At 41.9% G+C, this 25,038-nt stretch overlaps 1 protein-coding gene across 7 annotated transcripts in view; it reads right to left on the bottom strand.

The window, feature by feature from the left end:
* GLIS3 (GLIS family zinc finger 3) overlaps positions 1–25,038 on the bottom strand; it is a 230,017-nt gene that overhangs the window by 123,538 nt on the left and 81,441 nt on the right. The gene's annotated exons all lie outside the window — the stretch shown is intronic.

Here is a 25,038-nt window from a genome sequence, read left to right on the forward strand (position 1 = left end):
AGAGGAACATTGAAAATTGTTCAGCTGTCCACAATGAGAAAAAAATTATAATTATCACAGGAGGCTATGACCAGGGTGTATTATGCAGCATGGAAAATTTGCAAAAAGACTGCCAAAAATGATGTCATATTTTAATTCTTAACATGGCACTGGTTTCACAGACTTATAACAGGTGCATTCTTTTTGTTTTTTCATTGCCAACATGGCCCACAGTTCCAGCAGAGTTTTTTTCAGCAAGGCTTCTGCAACTATGAGTGTCATACCATGAGTATTATACCATGGACGAGAATGCTGGAAGGGAAGGGAGCATGTGAAGGGTGGGCGCTACTCAAACAAGTGCTATAGCAAACTCAATCAATGACTTTCCCAGAAAGATGAAAACACTGCAGGAGCTCTAAGAAGCCTATTTGGATGAACAGAGAACTTCAAGAGGAACTAAGAAAGAAAAGGGAAATGTTCAGGAAATGGAGCGAAGGACAGAGCTCTAAAGAAGAGTACTTACAGGTTACTAGGCACTGTAGGTCAATCATCAGACAGGCCAAAACTGAGAGTGAGCTAAGATTGGCCAGGGAAGCCCATTCTAACAAGAAAAGATTTTTCAGTTATGTGAGGAGCAAACGTAAAGTAAAGGAGGCAGTAGGCCCAATGTTGGGTGCAGATGGACAAACACTAATGGAGGATGCAGAGAAAGCAGAAAGGCTCAGCGTCTATTTTACATCTGTTTTTTCCCACAAGTCAAAGGGTTTAGGCACATCCAGAGTTTGGCAGCAGCCAAGGGATAGCGTCTGGGTGGCAGGTTGACATGGACAGAGAGGTTGTTGAGAGGCATTTAGCTGCACTTGATTTCAAATCCCCTGGGTCTGATGAAATGCACCTGAGAGTGCTTAAAGAACTTTCCGGAGAACATACACAACCCTTGGCCATCATCTTCAGGACCTCTTTAACGACTGGAGATGTCCCGGAGGACTAGAAGAGAGCAAACGTTATTCCAGTCTTCAAAAAAGGGAAGAAGGATGACCCGGGAAACTACAGACCAGTGAGTATGACCTCTGTTGTGGGGAAGATAACGGAACAGATATTAAAGGGAGCGATCTGCAAACATCTGGAGGACAATATGGTGATCCAGGGAAGTCAGCATGGATTTGTCTCCAACAGGTCCTGTCAGACCAACCTGGTTTCCTTCTTTGACCAAGTAACAGGTTTGCTGGATCATGGAAATTCGGTTGATGTCATTTACTTGGATTTTAGTCAAGCTTTTGATAAGGTTCCCCATGATGTTCTGATGGATAAATTGAAGGACTGCAATCTGGATTTTCAGATTGTTACGTGGATAGGGAATTGGTTTAAGAACAACACTCAAAGAGTTGTTGTCAATGGTGTTTCATCAGATTGGAGGGAGGTGAGTAGTGGGGTACCTCAGGGCTTGGTGCTTGGTCTGATACTTTTTAACATATTTATTAATGATCTAGATGAAGTGGTGGAGGGACTGCTCATTAAATTTGCAGATGACACCAAATTGGGAGGACTGGCTAATACTCCAGAATACTCAACAAGATCTGAACACAGTGGAAAAATGGGCAAATGAGGACATGATGCAATTTAATAAAGATAAGTGTAAAGTACTGCATCTGGGTCAGAAAAATGAAAAGCATGCCTACTGGATGGGGGATACGCTTCTAGGTAACACTGTGTGTGAACGAGACCTTGGGGTAAGCTAAACATGAGCAGGCAGTGTAATGCAGCAGTAAAAAAGGCAAATGCCATTTTGGGCTGTATCAACAGGGGCATCACATCAAAATCACAAGATGTCATAGTCCCATAGTATACAGCAGTGGTCCCCGGCCGCGGCTCCCTCTCCCCGCCCCCCCCCCCCCCCGCAGTGAGAAACTTCCCAGGCTACAAGCAAATTGGCCGCCAAAGCGGCCCGGCAAGCGGCTTTTTGCGGGAGGGGGGGAAAGGGAAGCGCAAGCACCGGTGCAAATGTGCATGCACGGCATGTCCGCGCATGAACATTTGCATCATGCGCAGCCAACCTGAAAAAGGTTGTAGACCACTGGTATACGGCACTGGTCAGACCATACCTGGAGTACTGTGTCCAGTTCTGGAGGCCTCACTTCAAGAAGGACGTGGATAAAAGTGAAAAGATACAGAGGAGAGCGATGAGGATGATCTGGGGCCAAGGGACCAAGCCCTAGGAAGATAGGTTAAGGGACTTGGGAATGTTCAGCCTGGAGAAAAGGAGGTTGAGAGGAGACATGATAGCCCTCTTTAAGTATTTGAAAGGTTGTCACTTAGAGGAGGGCAGGATGCTGTTTCCGTTGGCTGCAGAGGAAAGGACGCGCAGCAATGGGTTTAAACTACAAGTACTACAATATAGGCTAGATATCAGGAAAAAATGTTTCACAGGCTGATTAGTTCAGCAGTGGAATAGGCTGCCTAAGGAGGTGGTGAGCTCCCCCTCACTGACAGTCTTCAAACAAAGGTTGGATACACACTTTTCTTGGATGCTTTAGGAAGCTTTGGGCTGATCCTGCGTTGAGCAGGGGGTTGGACTAGATGGCCTGTATGGCCCCTTCCAACTCTATGATTCTATGAACTAGCTTTATGGTGACTTTTCTTGTGTGGTGGCACTGAGGACGGTCTTGTTTTGATGTATAAATGTTAGTGTATTTTTGGTCTCCTTCCCTTTTCTGCTCACAGTCCCTCATCTTCCAATGGGAGCTAGAGCACCTGCTTCTGATAATCTGCTTTGTCAGCAATTACACAGATATGTTATTTGCCCTGGCAACCATATTGATATGTAAATTAGTAGAAATTGCTCTGTGGTATGCATGGCATTTCCTCTCCACAGTCTTCCATGAATGCTCCTGAGACTATAAAGTTCTATCTCTTTATAGATACAATTGTGTGTGTGTGTGGGGGAGGGTTGTTTGAAAGTTTATCAGGCTGGTGAAGTGGAGGGGTCTGAAATGCCAGTTCTGGGTTGCAGGAGAATGAGGAAGCAAAGTTGATTCATGCTATGAGCAAAGGCTCCTGTTTTGGGCTCACCAGTGATTTTGAAAAGCCTTCAGGGGAGAAGGAATGGTATGGTGGGGGCTTTAAGTTTGCATGGGAGCTTGAGGTCTGCTGTGATCCATCCTGCCCACTCTCTATGAGGAACAGTATACCTCAGAGAGGAAAAGGTGGTCGTTTTGGCATTCAGAAGCCTGTATACCCCCATAGAAAAGTCTGCATATGCATAAACTACAATTCCCATAAGATCCTGCCAACAGAATGTGCCAGAGTGGCGGTCAGGTGACTTTGCAGCACAACAGAGGAAGTTCCTTCTCTCACAGTTACAGTCAGAATGGTTTAGAATGCATCATCACTCAAAAAAAAACAACAGTGCTGAATCAGAGCACATGCATAAACAGGAATGTTTTAAAAACATTTTTTAAGGATGATATTAAAAGGGTCAGTGAATTGATTTTAGAGGAAATCAGTGCATGCTTAATAGGCCCAGGAAAGGGGGGGGGGAGAAGAGCTGTTTTTTATACCCCATTTTCACTATCCAGAGGACTCTCAATGTGGCTTACAATTGCCTTCCCTCCTTCTCCCCACAACAGACTCCCTATGAGGTAGGTGGGGAGAGAGCTCTAAGAACTGTGTCTAGCCCAAAATCACCCAGTTGGCTACATGTGGAGAAGTGAAGAATCAAACCCAGTTCCCCAGTTTAGAGGCTACCGTTCTTAACCACTATTTTATTAAAATCCAAGTCCCCTGCTGATTTTAATGGATCAGAATTGCACAAAGAAATGGAATTGCTGTGTTAACTTAATGACAAATTAAGGTGGTCCGTTTTCCCCAAAATTAGCTTGCCAAAAATAATGGACTCCATTGTATGACAGCATCCTGGAAATGACTGACAGCCAGTTTGGTATAGTCAGACTAGGATCCACTTGGATTCAAATCTCCATCTTTCCATGAAATCAAGTGGCTCAGGTGACATTGAGCCAATCTTTCAGCCTAACCTACCTCACGGAGTTGTTTTGCAAATCAGATGAGAAAGGGAGAAAAAGGCATGCCACTTGGAGATCCTTCGAGTATATGCAGAGTAAAAATATACTAGACTAGGAGCAAAGCCCATTGTATCCAAGAATACAACGGGCGCTAGAACTTGGCGGTGGGAAGAGGAAGGAGAGGAGTTGTTCAGTCTATAAGGGCATGGGGTTGAATGTGTGCTGTGAGTTAGGTTGTGGTGGCATGGTGACAAATGAGGGCATGGAGGTGGAGATATGGGTGTCAAGAACCTGTGATTTGGAATGTTCATTGAGTGTGGGAGAGGACTGACCTTTGAGAATTATGGCATAGTGGTTACAGATGAGCTTTCCAGAGCCATGTCTTCAGATATGTGAAGGGAAAATTAGACTGGACACTCTTCTTAGGGGGAGATTACATGGCAACCAATTCCTCCCGGTTCTGCATCATTTCCCTTCTTGGGTGAATTAGGACTCAGACATTGAAATGTCTCCCTGCCCTAATACACATGGGGTAGTCACAGTACACAGATGTCCACGCTGCTCCTTCTGTCTCCATTTTTTCACTATTGATAAAATGTTATGTGCCCACATGCTTCTTTCATGGTTGCTCCTTAGAAGAAGAACTGTTTTTTTGTACCCCCCCCCAAAAAAAAAGGAATGCCCACCCCATGCCCTCAGACTCCCCTGCATCTCAGAAATGTCTCCATCCCCTCAATCAGGGGCTGTTAAAGGCTCCTTCCCCACAGGCCTGAAGGGAGCGGGGAGGGAGCACACTGCCAGCTCTGTCAGGGTTCTGAGGCAAAGGGAGGGAAGTTACAGTTGGACATGACAGTTAGGGCAGCCGTGGGACAAAAAGGGCTGGCGCAGACTGTCCAAACCTCTGTTCTCATCTCCCTTGGCAGCCCTACTGACCTTCTCTCCCTGCGGTGGTCAGGGGCTGACTGGCAGTGATGTCTCCAGATTGCCCCTGGCTGGGCCAGGTGGGCAGGCCCTGTCAGAACTTAGGCTTTGCATATGGGGAGTGGGACGGGTAGCACTGTCCTGTCCTGGTGAAGGCCCAATCGGAAGGTGCTTAACCATGATACCACTCACCGAGTGGTTTCAGATATCATGCATTCTTCCTGTTCTACAACTAGGCATGTTGCAATACTCAAATTACAAAATTCTAGGGCTTCATTTAAAACAGGGGTAGTCAAACTGCGGCCCTCCAGATGTCCACGGACTACAATTCCCATGAGCCCCTGCCAGTGTTTGCTGGCAGGGGCTCATAGGATTTGTAGTCCATGGACATCTGGAGGGCCAGTTTGACTACCTCTGATTTAAAAGAACTGAATGAGAGCTAAATCTACCACTGCTTACACAGTATCTCTGCCCCTGCCATTGTAAGCATCACTGCTGCTGCTATAGAATGACACCATGCTACTCCATATGCAGTTGGGACCAATGTTATGAAATATTTATTAACTAGCCAAAAAGCCCATTGCACGCAAAAATGCAATCGGCGCTAGCAGCCCCCAGGAGTGAGAATGGGTAGGGGGGGACGCCTGTTTTGGCTGGCGAGCGGCTGGAGTCTTGGTCTTTCGGCGAGCGGCTGGCGAGCGGCCGGAGTGCTGCTCTTTCGTTGGCGGCGTCTCCTGAGGGTCCTGGTGCAGCGAAGCGATCCTTCCCGGCCGGAGCGTGTGCTCGGAATCAGGAGACTTCCACGGGGGCCGCAGGGGCTGAGTTCTCCCCAACTCCCGACAGCTCTGTTCAGCCACTCCAAGCAGCTCTGTTCAGCCGCATTCAGGCCGCGGGGCAGGGAGCGGCGGCCTGACACGGCCTGACTCGGGCGGTGGCCTGACATGGTGAGAGGCGCGAAGCGCCTCTCGCCGCGTCAGGGCGCCAGGCAGGGAGCCCCCGGCAGCCGCGCTGTGCATGACTGCCGGGGGCTCCGTCGGGCGGTGGCCTGATGCGGTGAGAGGCGCAAAGTGCCTCTCGCTGTGTCAGGCCGGGAGCAACTGCGAGCCGCGCTGTGCGCGGCTCACAGTTGCTGGGGTTGGGAATCAGAGTGACCAATCGGCAGGCGCTTCGAGCCTGCCGATTGGTCCCTCCGATTGTCTGTCCTGAGGAAGGGTCCAATTTGGACCCTTCCTCATCACGGACACATCCCGCCTCACAACGGCTTAACCATTTATTTAGTCCGTGGCGCCCACGGCGCCACGAGCGGTTTAAAGATATATCTGAAGGACTGCCTGTCCTGTTATAAGTCTGTGCAGCAGCTTTATTCAGCACAGCAATACTTTTTAGGCATTTCAGTTGAATTCCTGCCCACTCACACAGGTTTTTTCAACTGCTGTTTCAATGTTGCCTGCCAGAGAGAATTAGATCAACTAAATTTCTCTTATAGTTCTGAAGGGCTTGTAAAGTAGAACTCTCTTGTAGAAATTGTGGCTCCTCAAGAGAACATGTATCTACTTTTAAAGCTATTCCCCTTGATGGCGTTTTAATTTTGCTGTATTCTTATTATTTTCTGTCAGTTATTAGGGGGTGGGATAGGCTTGTTAATGTTTTAAATAAATCAAACATTTTAACTTCTCAGGTAAGGATGTGCATACTTTTTTAAAGTTCCTGTTTTCTGAGCAAAGTGAAAGATTGTTTTTAGCTGGGAATGCTCTTACATTGCATTAGGAATTATTCAAATGGAAAGCTGAATGAGAAGAGGTCTGAGACAAAAGTGAGAGAGTGTAGAGATGGAAAAGGGCTAATGAAAGAGGAGGAGGGATGCTATCTACCAGGGGGTAATGGGCAACCTCTTGTCCGTGCTCACCAATATCCCTAGGATCCAAACCACATGCAAGAGTGGGAAATAACATCACCCAAGGTTACCTCCAATTGCACCCCAAAGTAGGACTACCCCAGATCTCCATGGTTTTACCATAGAGGAATTTCTACAGCACCACGGTGTCACTTCTGGGTACTCAATCTTACCAAGTCCCAGCTTTTGTTTAACAATTCTATTTTGATTCTCAGAAAGAACTTACAGATTTTGAACAACCATTACAGTCTTTGTTCACTATAATGTACAATAAATAAACAACTTGTAGGCTAAACAAACCTTAGTGAGTGCATTCCGTTCTGATGCCTTTTTCTGGACTTCATCTTTAGCTAATATAAGAGTGAATAGTAAGAATGCAAGCATTGCTGCTGCTTTAAAAATTGGGATGAAAAGGGAGTGGTGTTTTCCCTGGGAAGCTCTGAAAACTCTAGTTATCTCAACTAAATCAGAACAGTTGGGCAAAAAGCATTTAACTTACTCCTGTTTTCAATTATAGTCAATAAGTTATTATTCGGGACAATAAAATCACAGCTATAACAATTACTATGAATTCCATTATTTAAAAGAGCTGACATGCTTTGTTACATGTTCAACTATATTTGGGCAGTTACAATAGCTTCTTTTTTGATGGTTAATATAAGCTGTTTACACAGTGACAACTGCCATGAGACTTTTAAAAGTAATTAATCACCCTTAAAATAAAGGACTTGGCTCAGACATTCTTATAAGCTGAAGATATCTGTTTACCTATAGTTCAGTGAGACCAAACAATAGAAAGAAAACTTGACAATGTTATTTACTTTGGCACAAGGGACTGCAGAATACAGCTGCTGCAGCAGCAAGCCTTTTATCTTTTCCTCATGTTGCCAAGCTCAAAGTATTCAACAGAAATACTACATGCAATGTGTGATCACCACCATTACAGAAGACAAATATGCTGACATCTAGATCCAATTCTCCACATGGCCAAATATATGAATACTCAAGATTAGAACCATGAATAGACAAGATGGATATTTCAGTAAACCTGGGAAAACCCTCAGCTTTACAATACAAATTTGAAATCTAAAAGAAAAACAATTACAAGGCATTACACCCCCCCCCCCAACAAAAATAGTGTTTGTAGTTTAGGGTTGCCAGGTCCACCCTGGCCACTGATGGAAGATAAAGGGTGTGTAGAATTTCCAAATCATAGTTGGGAAACTTTTGAAGATTTGAGGATGTGGCCTGGGTAGGACAGGGATCTTAGCCACAAATTCCACCCTCCAAAGCACCCATTTTCTGTTGGGGAACTGATCTCTATAGTCTGGAGATGAGTTGTAATTCCAGGGGGGGAAAGACTCACAACCTGTCTTGAACTCATAAAGTTGTGGTTGCAAGCTTACTAACTTAGCTATCTTGGCTGTGTTGGAGCTGTCTGCCTGTGGCCCTATTCAGAACATTTACTGACTTTTTGCAAGTGTTTCCCCCTCAAACACGTGCAACAGATTGGGAGAAGGGACAAAGTACCCACACACAGTTGTTTTTTTTTTAAATAAAGAAGTCCCAGTGTAAAACGTCCCCTTCTCTTAAAAAAAAAAGACCAGAAAGAGGGCGACCTTGGTGAGTGTTTCCCAAGCTCGTCTTTACTTCTAATATTAATGCTTATCAGTTCACTTAAGGGGAAAACACTACCAGAAGTTAAAGGGGCTGTATGGTAGGGGAGGACTGTGAGCTGGCAGCCCAAGTTCCAGAAGAAGGAAATGCCCAGCAACGCCCCTTGATGCATAGGGAGGGAGGAAGCACCATGCCTAGACAAGTCCATTTCTGGGTGGGGAAAGGCCCCCCTCCCAGTTATTCTCAGGTCACATCCTTGAGTTCTCCCTGAGGCATTCTTTCCTGAAAAAAGGTGCTACAACAGAAGAGGAGAAACAGTATAACCATAGGATGGCAAGGATGACATAGGAGATGCAGATATGTGGATCATGAAGAGCTTTTAAGACCAGGAGTTTAAGATCAGGAGTTAAATTGATTTTAGAATGACTTAATAGCCAATGTAGTAAGTTTATACTGACCAGCCTGACATCAAATAGTCCAGCACATTTTGCACTAATTGTCATTTCCAAGTTGTTTTTAAAGGCATGTTACAAAGGGACAACCATGAGGGTACAACAGCAAGAGTCACTATGGCTACCATCATCTAGGTCCAGAAACAGAGATAAAGAAGAAGAGTTGGTTCTGATATGCTGCTTATCTCTACCCAAAGGAGTCTCAAAGCGGCTTACAGTCGCCTCCCCTTTCCTTTCCCCACAACAGACAACCTGTGAGATGGGTGAGGCTGAGGGAGCTCTGATATTACTGCTCGGTCAGAACAGCTTTATCAGTGCTGTGGTGAGCCCAAGGTCACACAGCTGGCTGTATGAGGGGGAGTGCAGATTTGAATCCCGCACACCAGATTTGAAGTCCACACTTCTAACCACCACACAACTGGCTCTCTGACAAATCACATCACATAATTCATAGATGGCGTCTCTAACAACCACCACCAAGTTTTTCAAGTCATAGGCTGGTGCCAAAAACACTTCCTATCTATTCTTAAATAAGACAGATTTCTGATGCCAACAACTAGTGAACGCTAAAATATTCATAGATACTAAAAAAGAATAGATCATTTATTGTGAGTTATATGGAAACGATGGATTTCCAATAATTTCTTTGCATTCCAACTAAGCTCAACCTAGGAAGGAAGGCCCTTGTTCAGATTACTCCCAAGCCTTTAAATGTTAAATAGCAAGGAAAACTTTATCAAGCATACCTTCCTTATATTGTTACTTAGGCATTTGGGAGGAGAGGATTCTGCCTTCTGTCCAACCATTGACAGTTGTTTAACAGGAAAGCCATCGTAGACTATACGCAAAAGCAAATAACCCCAACCTTATGCTAAGTGTAAATTAACTTTTCAAGATTAATGGAACTTTATGAATAAACAAACTGCTCAGATTTTAGTACTAGAATACCATCATCAAATAACCATATAAAACAAGTTTCAACATGTGTGGTTGAATTAGTGGAGCAGAAGCAGGAGTTCAGAAGACTAGAACTTTGTCATGCCTAAAAGAACCTGAAAGAAAATATCCATGTATTTAAATAAGTAAGCAAGATAAGCTTTCACCAGGTAAAGAAACTTTGTCTTGTACTATGAATCTTAATTAGAAGCAAGGATATGTCATTGTTGGTACAGATAGAGAAGTTTGTATAGTTGCATGTTCTTAACAGAGCCTTAGAAGTGATTTAGAATACTATAAAGTTGTTAAAATTCTGGTTCTGAATAATACAAGACCAATCAGGTGAAAATAGCATCTTCTGAAAGGTTGACTTGGTGGAAAGTCCATAAAAACAAGGCTTTGGAAACAAGCAAAAATGCCAGTGTAAAGTTTTTAAAAGACTTATAGATCCAAATTAGGTGTATAATTAAAAGTAAAGGCTCAAAGACAACGTGCAAACTGTTGTGCAGGGGAAAAAAATAGTGCCAATAGCTATAATATGGCTGCCATATTTGGGGGTGATCTTGGATTCCTCCTTATCAATGGAGGCCCAGGTCATTAAAGTAGCCCAGCTGGCATTTTTCCATGTTCGCCAAGCACAGCTACTATCTATCCCAAGAACACCTTGCCACACTGATACATGCGATGGTAATCTCCAGACAAGATTCACTATACACAGGTCTGCCCTTGTCCTTGACCTGGAAGACAGCTGGTGCAAAATGCAGCTGCTAGAGTTATCACTGGAACATCTTGAAGAGCCCATATCCAGCCAGTGCTGAGGCAATTGCATTGGTTATCAGCTGAATATCAGATCAAGTTAAAGGTTTTGATATTGACCTTCAAGGCTTTATGAAGTCTGGGCCCAATGTACATGAGCAACTGTTTAATCTCCTAAACCCCTTACAGGGCCTTGTGCTCTGTGGGTACACGCAGGCTTGAGATCATCAGCCCCTGTGAGGTTCGCCTGGCCTCAACCAGGACCAGGGCCTTTTCAGCTCTGATACCTGCCTGGTAGAATGAGCTCCTAGAAGAGCTGAGGGCCCTGTTGGAACTTCTTCAGTTCTGCAGGGCCTGCAAGATGGAGCTCTTCTGCCAGGCATTTGGCTGAAGCCAGGACATGGAAGATCTAGTCCTCCTCCAGTGCCTTCAGGTCCCACCTGTATTACAACTCTCCGGGCACATATATTCAATGGTGATTTACAGCTGGTAAGAGAGAGAAGGAGGGTTTTATAAAATATTGTTGTTTTTTATTGTTTTATTGTGAGCCACCAGACGCCAGCTGATCTGGGAGCATGCAGCATATGTCAAATAAATAAATACATTGGGGAGAATATGAGAAGCACCATGAAATAACTTCTGGGAAAACCCAGAAGTAACATCAGTCTTCTCTAGAACTGCCTGTCCAATGATTCCTGGACAGGCATGATGTCACTTCTGTGTTTCCTCTGGAAGTGATGTTACACCGTCAGCAACTTTTAAAATTTTATCCCACACACAACTGCTTCAAGCAGCAAGAAGAGCAAGTTGCTGGTGGAATGTCTGCTATCATAACAAGAGACTTGGCAACCCCGAATCTCTAATCTTTTTGATTAGAGGATTAAATAATGCCATGATTCTATTTTTAATGGAATAAAACTCTATAACATAGCATTTTCTTTCATTTATCCTTTACTAGATAGGGAAAAAAGTAGAAGAATCGCCACACTTGATAACTATATGTTCAAGTGGATTGCTTGGGGCTGTTTTACTTGCAAAATAGGCTGGGGTTCAAAAATTCATTTTCATAGCTGTAGTATGGAGTGGAAAATACATTCAGAAGGTGTATAGAATCATAGGCCTTGAACTACACTCAGCATTATGTGATGTTTACAGCTGTTCATCCTTGGGGATGATTCTGTAATTGTATAATGCTCAATTATGCAGTCAAAAGCCAAATCAATTTCTTTTATGCATGAATGTATTCATGAAAGTGTTCTAAACATGTTCATAGCAGCTTATTATGATTTTATTTTATCGTTGAGCCAATGCCAGTTTGTGACCAAAGAAATGAATTCAAATGGGAGTGAGGTATGAGAAAGTTTACAACTTTCTGACAAGCGTTCTTTTAGATGAGCAGATGGGGAATACTATTTTGCAGGTAATACATTTGGGTCCAGGGATTTAGGGTTCCACATCAAATATCTGTGCACTTGGGGCAGAGAAATGAAAGAAATCTCCTCCAGCTCCCAGAATGGGGAAACAGCTTGGAAGTGGAAGCAAAACGCTTCCTTCTTCTGTGGTGCCATTCCAAAACCTTTGATTTATCTCTCTCTCTTTCCTGAGGAGCTATTCCCTGCAGCTGCCATGTGGTTACAGGGAACCAAGACCAAACTCTTCAAAAAAAATTTAGGGGAGGCCAATGGCAATTTTAAGACCAACAAAGGTTTATTCAAGGTGTGAGCTTTTCAGCACATGCACACTTCCTCAGATCATAAGAGTACAGATATAAGAAGAAAGTAAATTAGTACCAAATAATTTACTTTCTCTTTTAATATCCTATAAATGTTTTATTTAATTTAATTTATATTCTAATTTTATCTTGTTATATCCATCATTCTATGTTTAGGTTTCATTATTACTATCAGTAAAATCTGTTTATTCCAAGTACTCTGAATATATCTGATTGTGATTATGCACTTGGGTTGTAGTTACTATGCCATTAAAGGTTTTTGAAATTGAAATTGATATTTACTTTCTCCTTATAGCTGTACTCTTATGATCCCTGTTCCATTGTCTGAGGAAGTGTGTATGCATGCGAAAACTCATGCCTTGAATACATTTTTGTTGGGCTTAAAGGTGCCATTGGCCTCAACATTTTGTGCTGCTACTTCAGACCAACATGGCTACCCACTTGAATCTATCTTCAAAAAAAGGAGATGTTTCGTTTGGCCATAAAAACACATAAGTGAAGGGATGCTGCTTGACCAGATTGTCCCACTTTTGGAGGGACTTCTGGGGGCACCTGGCAAATTGTACTTATGTTGCAAGTAAATATATATATATATTACAATACTCTTTTTGCGTTCTATGAAAATTTTTGTTGCTCCATATAGACCAAATTTTTAATCAAGAATCCCCCTGTCAATGGTGTCCCGCTTTACCAATGTTAAAATCTGGTCACCTTAAGCTATCAGTCCTGTCTCTCTGCTGCTGCTCTTTGAGCAGGAGAGACCATGACATGAATGCATAAGAAGAACCATCTGACACCCTAATAATTGCACCAGAGACGGCAGAAATCATCCTTTTCTTAGCATACTTTTAAGGCTATCTTCTCCTACCAAAAGATGAGGCATTATCTTCCTAAAGGGCAGGATTGTTTATAGGGTTGGCATTCTCTATGTGCAGTCTGAAATTTTCCTAGAATCAGAGCAGATTACAGAGACCAGTTCCCTTTAAAGTGACAGCAGCTTTAGAAGGCAGACTCTTATAGAATCCCATTCCTACTGAACTCCCTCCCCATCCCAAACTCTGCCCTCCACCTTCAAATCTCTGGGAATTTCCCAAGACAGAACTGTCAGTTCTAGCTGTGAGAGTTACAGTCAACCCTCAAGCTTCTGAGGGTTGCAGTCGACATATCTGGTCCCTGCCTGATGGAATGAGCTACAGGTCTTGTTGGAGCTAATACAGTCCTGCTGGGCCTGTAAGAATGTGCTCTTCCACCAGGCCTTTGGTTGAGGCCAGTCTGAACAGATCATCTGGCCCTTCTCGAGAGCTCCCTATATCATCAGCTCAGGAGGGTGGGGTAATTGGAAGAGAGAGGGATGGGAAGATTTGACAGTAGTTTTGTGAGGGTTTTATGCTTTTATTGTTGTTTTTACCATCAGGAGCAGTGGCCTAAAAATGTAACTATAAATAAACAATTAAATATAAAGCTTGTAGTAACCTCTATACTACCTTGGTCACTTCCCACCAGAACACCCTCTCTCAACTTTTGTACTGTAGAGAAACTCAGAAATGGCATGATCGTCCAGAATGTGGTTGGGAAGCATAGCTGTGAACATGGCCATCTGGGGTCCCGCTCACCTTTGGCCATTTTAGGGAGGGGTGAGTTGACATGACCATATATGGTCATATCATCCAATAAAAGTTTAACACATTTTTTAAATCTATTAAAATTAATTAACTCCCACCCATTCAGGAGACCCTTCCGGGGCCATCAAGAAACCCTGGTTGAGAAAGCATGGCTTAAAAGTTGCTTAGCATTTCCAGAAGCATTTCCAAAAACCTACATGGCAATGATCGAACTGAGCAGCAATTGTGATTTCTCTTAATAATTAATCATAAACTAAAAAACACAAAAGAGCCACAGAATAACTGGATGCAATGAACTCTCCTATTTGCAACAAAAAGCATAGCCATTAATTTACATATAACAAGGTCAATAAAATTCATTGTTGACTTCTTCCCATTTTAACAAAATTTGAACACAAAACCATAATTTGAGAGAGCACACTAATAGTAAGAAAAGGTTTAGAAATGAAAAGAAAATACCAAGAAAATATCAAAGTTTAGAAATATCAAGAAAAGGTTTAGAAAAGGTTTACAAATGATAAAAAGAACAATGTACTAATTAAATAGTATTACAAAATATTCTAAATGTATTCATTAATAAATACAAATGAATTTTTATCTACATCTTTCATAGTAGCTATAGTTGAACAGTAATAAAATCCAAAATTGAAACTGATTTTGATAAAAACTGCGTAAATTTGCACAGTGCAAATTAGCACTGAAAGTACATGAGTTATAAATATGCTGTACCACTATATAAAAAGTCCTGCATTCATACTGAAATCAAGAGTTCCTACACATATCAGAAGATTACATTTTTGAGTTGGGGGGTCTTTGTTACTTTTTAACTAGGGCCACTGCGGAAAATGCTGATCAAAATGATTTGGTGGTTTTATTCATGAATGCATTTGAAATATTATTTAATGGAGTTGAGTGAATCAACACATTTTATTTAGTGAAGCTATTTTATAAGACATGTATTAAAGTATTTTAGCAAGACACCAAGCTTCAATATTTGAAACATCTGGTCATATAAATAAATCCTTAGTTGCTAGAGATAGGTCATGTTTGCTTTTCAGTCTTAAGACGCCTTCCCTCAAAACACTACACAATCTTCACTTAAGGAAAATAACTGAAGAACATTTACTAGGAGAAAATGTGTAGGTTTATTGTCAAGGAGTCCAAGACAGACCCCCATGGTTTTCCAGAGGCACAAGAAAACAATCTTCATAATTAAAATATATAAAGTGTATTAAAATAATTCACAAACTCTGTTTAATTACTGGCAACTAGGGGTGTACATTCAGCTAATCCAACCCAAAAAAAACTACACAGAACCAAGAGCTCTGTGCCACCTCAAATGGAGCTGGCTCCTCTTGCAGCTCAGATCAGCCAGGGCAGTAGGAGCTGACAGCTCTGCCTCCACTGTGGGGATGGCTTTTGTTTAAACCACAGAACATTAGAAGCCCTCCCAAAAGGTCTGCATGTGGTAGAGAGAAACTTCTCTGCCACATGCAGATCCTGGGGTCAGCTTCTCCTGCAGCGTGGTTTAAACCACGCCGCAGGGGAAGCTAAGTCAACAACAGGGATGTGCTGGATTTTTAAAAAATTCTTCATTTTATTGGAATAGGAAAAAATTGAGATTTTACTGGTACTGAGATCCCGCATTATTCAGAAATTCCAACTTTTTATAAAGTTCAAGAAGCCTGAACTGGGAGGGATTTTTTTTTTTTTTGCACACTCCTACTGAGTAAACATCTCTAAAATCATGCATCGAAGAAAATTAGACAAACTAGCTTAACTATGTAATACATTTGAGATCTGCATTAGATTGAACAATCCTGCAGTCATAGAGTCAGAGACTCAAGCATTCTATACATTGCTGTCGATTGCAAAATCAACATGCAATAGTCAGAATCCATCAAATCCAAGCTAGTCTTACTTCTCACAGTCAATTATAGTTCTCTGGACATTAGATGGCTGGACTGGCATTAGATGACAACAACCATTCAGGACACATTCTTTTGAGAACTTTCTAACAAATGACCTAACCATTCCTGTTTCTCTCCCTCCCATCTTATAGTTCACAGTTTCTCATGGCAAGCAATTTATCCCATTTGTTACTTTGGTCTTGAAGAGATCTGTAGGCCAAAAAGCCCAATTAATAACATCTGCAAGAAGGAATCCTGTGCATTGCCTTACATTTATGTTCCTTACAGGTATCCTCAGAATTATTTTAATCATACTGTTAGAAGTCCTTTGACTACTTGCTCTAGAACAAATAGGTGTGCACACACACATATGCTTTCCTTTTTTACATTTTGTGGTCTTTTATCTTGGTTTTCTTATCCTCATCCTTTAATAAATAAAGCAAGTAATTAACTTGAAGTCCTACAAAATAATAATCTTTATAAAAACCTTTAGGATGATGTATTGTACAGTTTGATTATCTTTTTAACAGTTTATATATGTTTGATAATCAGTGAGATTATTTTATGTTACCACATGTTTATCTGTTATTATCTTGGAGCTCTCAGCAGCACATAAATTGCTGTTAAATAAAATATTCTTTTCAATCGTATTAGGTAAACTTGATTAAAAGATAATAAAATACTTTTAAAATAGTTCCCTTTCAAAAGTATTAGCAGTAAAATAATGTTTCTTATATATACTAAAATAAAAGAGGTTATTTCAGCAATATTCTATTGTTTGTCTATAAAAATGTGAACAGAGCAAAAGATCTTTCAATATACCTGCAGAAACATATTTTTCATTCCACCAGTTATTACTTTGTGCTTGTCATTTGCATAATACACACAAAAAGCTACTTAAATACCATTCATTTGGCAGCTGAACTTTAAGAACAAAAATCATAATTTTATAAAAATGAGCTAAGTTCATGAGGGCAAATGGGAACAGTGAAAACAGTTACAATAACATTATCTTGAACCTGGAAGGATGTACGTGTCTGAAAATTGTCATGAACAAAAGACGAGAAAAACTCCAAAACCTTCTACTGCCACCAATTGGTTCTGCTTGTTGAAGTTCGTATCATTTCTTTAAATCATCTATTTTCATTTTTAAAGGGTTGTGTGTATGATGATGTATAAGATTCTGTAACAATGCCCCAGTGATCTCTCTGCCCCCTCTCTGCTTTCCCATTGTAATTTCAGAATAGGCAATTAAGGACTGGACTGTTTTTAGATTTTAATTATTTATTGCATATTGCGTTTATATACATATTATTTTTGTCTGTTTTATTCTGATGTGCCCTGCCCTGAATCCAAAGAGAAAAGGTGGATAATAAATACAATAACTAATAACAATAACACCAACAATAGATAAATAGCAGCATTTAGGGGAACTTAGAAAGGACACCCCCCTTCAAGGATCGCTGCCTTGTTGTGGCAAGGGGGCTTGCGTAGTTCAGTGAAGCTATGAGCTATACCGTGCAGGGCCACCCAAGACGGACAGGTCATAGCTGAGAGCTCTGACAAAAGGTGATCCACTGGAGAAGGAAATGGCAAACCACTCCAGTATCTTTGCCATGAAAACTCTATGGACAGTTCCAATAGGCATAACGATATGACGCTGGAAGATGAGCCCCTCAGGTCGGAAGGTGTCCAATATGCTACTGGGGATGAGCAGACGGCTAGTACGAGTAGCGCCAGAATGAATGAAGCGGCTGGGCCAAAGCCGAAAAGACGCTCAGTTGTGGAAGTAACTGGTGGCGAAAAGACAGTCCGATGCTGTAAAGATTTTTATTCCATAGGAACCTGGAACGTCAGATCCATGAATCAAGGCAAGCTGGATGTGGTTAAACAAGAAATGAGAAGACTGAACATCGACATTTTAGGAATCAGTGAACTAAAATGGACAGGAATGGGTGAATTTAATTCAGATGACCATCAGGTATACTACTGTGGACAAGAATCTCACAGAAGAAATGGAGTAGCCTTCATAATCAATAAGAGAGTAGGAAAAGCAGTCTTGGGATACAATCCCCAAAATGACAGAATGATCTCAGTTCGAATCCAAGGCAAACCATTCAACATCACAGTGATCCAGGTCTACGCCCCAACCACTGCTGCTGAAGAGGATGAAGTTGATCAGTTCTATGAAGCCCTACAACACCTTCTAGAAGCAACGCCCAAAAATGATGTGCTTATCATCATGGGGGATTGGAATGCTAAAGTAGGAAGCCAAAAGATAACCGGGATAACAGGCAAGTTTGGCCTTGGAGTACAAAATGAAGCAGGACACAGGCTGGTAGAATTTTGTCAAGAGAATACAATGGTCATAGCAAACACTCTTTTCCAGCAACCCAAGAGACGACTCTACACATGGACATCACCAGACGGTCAACACAGAAATCAGATTGACTATGTGCTCTGCAGCCAAAGATGGAAAAGTTCTATCCAGTCAATAAAAACAAGACCAGGAGCTGATTGTGGTTCAGATCATGAGCTTCTTGTTGCAAAATTTAGGCTTAAATTGAAGAAAGTAGGGAAAAGCACTAGGCCACTCAGGTATGAACTAAATCATATCCCCGACGAATACACAGTGGAGGTGACAAATAGATTTAAGGAATTAGATCTGATAGACAGAGTGCCTGAAGAACTATGGACGGAGGTTCACAACATTGTACAAGAGGTAGCAACTAAAACCATCCCAAAGAAAAAGAAATGCAAGAAATCAAAATGGCTGTCTGAGGAAGCTTTACAAATAGCTAAGGAGAGAAGGGAAGTGAAAGGCAAGGGAGAAAGAGAAAGATACACCCAATTGAATGCAGAATTCCAGAGAAAAGCTAGAAGAGATAAGAATGCCTTCTTAAATGAACAGTGCAAACAAATAGAAGAAAACAATAGAATCGGGAGGACCAGAGATCTTTTCAAGAAAATTGGAGATATGAAGAGAACGTTTCATGCAAAGATGGGTATGATAAGGGACCAAAATGGTAGGGACCTCACAGAAGCAGAAGAGATTAAACAAAGGTGGCAAAATTATACAGAAGAACTATACAAGAGCGAGCTTAACATCCCTGATGACCACAATGGGGTAGTTACTGACCTGGAGCCAGACATCCTGGAATGTGAAGTCAAATGGGCCTTAGGAAGTCTGAGCAACAATAAAGCTAGTGGTAGTGACAGCATTCCAGTTGAACTATTCAAAATCTTAAAGGACGATGCAGTAAAAGTGCTACACTCAATATGCCAGCAAATTTGGAAAACTCAACAATGGCCACAGGATTGGAAAAGGTCAGTTTACATTCCAATCCCAAAGAAGGGCAATGCCAAAGAATGTTCAAACTACCGCACCATTGCACTCATTTCTCATGCTAGCAAAGTTATGCTCAAAATCCTACAAGCTAGGCTCCAGCAATATGTGGACCGAGAACTTCCAGAAGTACAGGCAGGATTTCGAAGAGGCAGAGGAACTAGAGATCAAATTGCCAACATACGCTGGATCATGGAGAAAGCTAGGGAGTACCAGAAGAACGTCTACTTCTGCTTCATTGACTATGCTAAAGCCTTTGATTGTGTGGAGCACAACAAATTGTGGCAAGTTCTTAAAGAGATGGGAATACCAGAGCATCTTATTTGTCTCTTGAGAAATTTATATGCAGGTCAAGAAGCAACAGTGAGAACTGAACATGGAATCACTGACTGGTTCAAAATTGAGAAAGGAGTTCGGCAAGGCTGTATACTGTCGCCTTGCCTATTTAACTTGTATGCAGAGCACATCATGAGAAATGCGGGATTAGAGGAGTCACAAATTGGGATCAAGATTGCAGGGAGAAATATCAACAACCTCAGATATGCAGATGATACCACTCTAAGGGCAGAAAGTGAAGAGGAACTAAAGAGCCTGTTGATGCGGGTGAAGGAGGAGAGTGAAAAAGTTGGCTTGAAACTCAACATCAAGAAAACAAAGATCATGGCATCCGGCCCTCTCAATTCCTGGCAAATAGATGGGGAAGAAATGGAGATAGTGACAGATTTTATTTTCCTGGGCTCCAAGATCACTGCAGATGGGGACTGCAGCAAAGAAATTAAAAGACGCTTGCTCCTGGGGAGGAAAGCTATGGCAAATCTAGACAGCATCCTAAAAAGCAGAGACATCACCCTGCCAACAAAAGTGCGTTTAGTCAAGGCTATGGTATTCCCAGTTGCAATGTATGGCTGTGAAAGTTGGACCATAAGGAAGGCCGAGCGTCAAAGAATTGAGGCTTTTGAACTCTGGTGCTGGAGAAGACTCTTGCGAGTCCCTTGGACTGCAAGGCGAACAAACCGGTCAGTCCTAGAGGAGATCAGCCCTGACTGCTCTTTAGAAGGCCAGATCCTGAAGATGAAACTCAAATATTTTGGCCACCTCATGAGAAGGAAGGACTCCCTGGAGAAGAGCCTAATGCTGGGAGCGATCGAGGGCAAAAGAAGAAGGGGACGACAGAGAATGAGGTGGCTGGATGGAGTCACTGAAGCAGTAGGTGCAAACTTAAATGGACTCCGGGGAATGGTAGAGGACAGGAAGGCCTGGAGGATCATTGTCCATGGGGTCGCGATGGGTCGGACACGACTTCGCACATAACAACAACAACAAGAAAGGACACATGGTTTTTCCAAAACAAGGTTTTTCTCTACTTTGGCTTTCAAAATGGAAAACAGGGGAGGGGTGGCATTTCCACATGACATTATGTTGTAATCATTCTTTTCCCAGGTTTTCACCATCCTCAAAACACACTTCTCCAAATTTGTTTTATTCAGATCTTTTTAATATACAATTCTATAGGCATATTGCAGTGCCTGTAAAAAATTGTATACATTTTCTTGCCTTTCAAATATTCCTCCCATATTGGTGTCATTTTCTCATGAACAACCCATTTTGAGTGCCATTTCTCCATAGTTTTTCTGCTTATATATCACAAGACTTTTTGACAACTGTTATTATAAAATAACATTATTGCCACTTATTTATTTCCATTTCAAAATTTTAGTTCTGAATTCCCAGTTTTCATATTTTAAAAAGCGATATTTATCTGTCTTTTTTATTGCAGAGATATAAGGGGAAATATGCTGTTATGGAGCAGAAATTTTCTGCTCAGTCATTAGCTTCAAAGTCCAACAAAAGGTATATGGCCATGTGTGTTTTAATATAAGATTCTACCAAGATTCTGACTTTCCTGGCTGATCATTTCATTCATTAAATGGAAGAACCTATAAGAGGCTCGGCCATACTGGAATTAATACTGACCAACAGGTGGATCTAGTGCATGGAGTGAAGGAGTTGGGGACCTGGGGGGGGGAGTGTCCATGTCCTTCTAGAATTTCTTTTGAGATGGGAGGCCAAGGAAGTTTGTAGTCAGATGTGTATGTTAGACTTTTGTAGGTCAGGCTTTAAGAAACTGAGACATAATGAGAATCATGAACGCTGGAAGATAAAGGAGCAAATCACAGGTGGACTTAAACAAGAGCTATTGCATGCTCAAGCCATGAGTATTCCACCAAGACAGCAACATGGTACAGGATCCAAGAAGTCTATCTGGATAAACAGAGTACTTCAGGAGGAACTAAGGAATAAAAAGGAAATGTTCAAGAAATGCAGAGAAGGATAGACCTCTAAAGAAGAGTATCTGCAAGTTGCAAGGCACTGTAGGTCAGCCATCAAAGCTGCCGAAGCTGGGAGTAAGCTGAGACTGACCAGGGAAGCCCATTATAAGAAGAAAAGCTTCAGATATGTGAAGAGCAAGCATAAAAGACGGCAGTAGCCAAGAGATAGTGTCTCGGTGACAAGTTGACATGGACAGAGAGTTTGTCAAGAGGCATTTAGCTGCACTGGATGAGTCCAAATCCCCTGAGACAGATGAATGCACCCATGAGTGCTCAATGAACTTTCCAGAGAACTTGCACAACCCTTGTCCATCATCTTCGGGACCTCTTTAAGGACTGGAGATGTCCCGGAGGACTGGAAGAAAGCAAACGTTATTCCAATCTTCAAAAAAGGGAGGAAGGATGACCCAGGAAACTACAGACCAGTGAGTCTGACCTCTGTTGTGGGGAAGATAATGGAGCAGATATTAAAGGGAGTGATCTGCAAACATATGGAGGACAATTTGGTGATCCTTGGATTTGTCTCCAATAGGCCCTGTCCGACCAACCTGGTTTCCTTTTTTGACCAAGTAACAGGTTTGCTGGATCGTGGGAATTCGGTTGATGTCGTTTACTTGGACTTTAGTAAAGCTTTTGATAAGGTTCCCCATGATGTTCTGATGGATAAATTGAAGGACTGCAATCTGGATTTTCAGATAGTTAGGTGGATAGGGAATTGGTTAGAGAACCGCACTCAAAGAGTTGTTGTCAATGGCGTTTCTTCAGACTGGAGGGAGGCAGGTAGCGGGGTACCTCAGGGCTCGGTGCTCGGTCTGGTACTTTTTAACATATTTATTAATGATCTAGATGAGGGGGTGGAGGGACTACTCATCAAGTTTGCAGATGACACCAAATTGGAAGGACTGGCAAATACTCCAGAAGATAGAGACAGAGTTCAACGTTCAAGAAGAACGTAGATAAAATTGAAAGGGTACAGAGGAGAGCGACGAAGATGATCTGGGGCCAAGGGACCAAGTCATATGAAGATAGGTTGAGGGACTTGGGAATGTTCAGCCTGAAGATAAGGAGGTTGAGAGGGGACATGATAGCCCTCTTTAAGTATTTGAAAGGTTGTCACTTGGAGGAGGGCAGGATGCTGTTTCCGTTGGCTGCAGAGGAAAGGATACGCAGTAATGGGTTTAAACTTCAAGTACAACCATATAGGCTAGATATCAGGAAAAAATTTTTCACAGTCAGAGTAGTTCAGCAGTGGAATAGGCTGCCTAAGGAGGTGGTGAGCTCCCCCTCACTGGCAGTCTTCAAGCAAAGGTTGGATACACACTTTTCTTGGATGCTTTAGGCTGATCCTGCGTTGAGCAGGGGGTTGGACTAGATGGCCTGTATGGGCCCTTCCAACTCTATGATTCTATGATTCTAAGGTAAATGGGGCAATAGGCTTACTTTTTGATTTTAAAAAAGGAGAAACTGACACAGAGAGAAATCAGAAAGACTGAGTACCTATTTTGCCTCTGTTTTTCCCCAGAAGAATCTAGACACATCTAGGGACGGTAGTAGGTAAGGTATCATGTCTGGGTGGTGGGTTGTCATGGACAGAGAGGTTGTCGAGAGACACCTGGCTGCAATGGATAAATTCAAATCCCATGGGCCAGATGGTGTGCAACCAAGACTGGTCAAAGAACTTTCTGGAGAGCTTGTAGAACCTTTGTCCATCATCTTTAGGACCTCTTGGAGGACTGGACATGTGCCAGATGACTGGAGGAGACCAAATGTTATCACAGTCTTCAAAAAAGGGAGGAAAGATACCCCAGGAAATTACAGATCAGTGAGTCTGACCTCAGTTGCAGGGGAGATAATGGAGCAGAATTAAAAGGGGGTAATCTGCAAACGTCTGAAGGACAATTTGTTTATCTGGAAAAATCAGTATGTATTAGTCTCTGACAAGTCCTGTCAGACCAATCTGGTTTCCTTCTTTGTCCAAGTGACAGGCTTACCTTATTGTGTAAACTCAGTTGATATTGTTTACCTGGATTTCAGCAAGGGCTTTGGCAAAGTTCCCACAATGTTCTGATGTGTAAATTGGAGGACTGCAGCCTGGCTTTTTGGTTGGTTAAGTGGATAGGGAACTTGTTAGAAAACCATATATATGTATGTATGTATGTATGTATGTATGTATGCATGCATGCATGCATGCATGCATGCATGTATGCATGCATGCATGCATGTATATATTCATTCATTCATTCATTCATTCATTCATTTATGTTTACACTTGTATAGTATTTGAAAGGTTGTTACTTAGAGAAGGGCAGGGAAAGGTTCCTGTTGGCAGCAGAGAATAGGATCCATGGTAATAGGTTTAAACTATATATATAGAACAGAACCAGCTAGATATCGGTGGGGGGGGATTCATAGTCAGAGTAGTTCAGTAGTGGAACTGGCTGCTTATGGAAGTGGTGAGCTCCCCCTCACTGGAGGTCTTTCCATAGAGCTGAGTTTTTGAACCAGTACCTCTAGCCATTGTCTACCACCAAATAGAGCTCTGGAGTCCTTGCTGGTCTCCCATCTAAGTACTAACTAAGGCCAACCCTTTCAAAATCTGGATCAGACTAGTCTGGACCATTCAGATCAGAGCTCATAGGAAGTATAAATCAACAGACCTGTAACCATACATTGGCATATGTTGTTGATGTATTTTAATTGTCTGGGAACTTACGGAACCTGGCAGAGAAGCATGGCATTATACATAAGGACCATGAACCAGAGGCATTAATGAAAAAATTAATCCCTGATAATAACTTATGTTCCTTCCCCTGGACCAATATGAGTTGCCCCCTCCCTCATATGTTTCACTCCTTGCTTGAAGTCTGCTACTACCCCTGCTTTTTCTGCCTTTATCAGGCGTCCAGCAGGTAAAGCATTTCCTGGCATGAAAACAATGGAGAAAGCTTCACCTGCTTTATGCTCCTCTCTTGGGCAACTGCGAAAGATACAAGAGCCATGCCAAAGAAAAGCTAGCCTCGTCTTGGTGAGACATCAAAAACACACAGGCCTCTAATATTCCCTCAGTTGAGCAAAAATCTGCTACTTAAAAACAACCTCTGTGTGTAAATTGGATGCCATTTTATAATCAAAAACTGCTGGTGAGTAAAGCTTTTCTTAGGTTAGCTTATGGTTGCTAAAGCTATCATCTCACCATTAAGATTTCTGAGGGCAGTGATTCCCCCCCCCCAAGGGATTTAAAATCTCCAAAAGGTCACACTTTTATAAAGTTTTAAAGCGGAAAATATCAGCTAGGTATTAGGACTATAAACCATTTACCAACATTAGGAATTAAGGAAGCATTTACATCATATTTTAAGTTTTGTTATAATGGGTGACAATTTCCCAGTTTAACTTTTATTAATAGATGTTTTGTATTTAATGATTCTGTCCTCCTGTGAGGAGGATGGGAGAAGAAAAAAGAACTTCTTTTGGAACAGGATAAAAAATGTCTTCCTTATGGAAGAATTAAATATACTTTATTC

The sequence above is a fragment of the Paroedura picta genome, chromosome 7 (genome assembly GCF_049243985.1).
Source record: "Paroedura picta isolate Pp20150507F chromosome 7, Ppicta_v3.0, whole genome shotgun sequence".
Classification (NCBI taxonomy): domain Eukaryota; kingdom Metazoa; phylum Chordata; class Lepidosauria; order Squamata; family Gekkonidae; genus Paroedura; species Paroedura picta.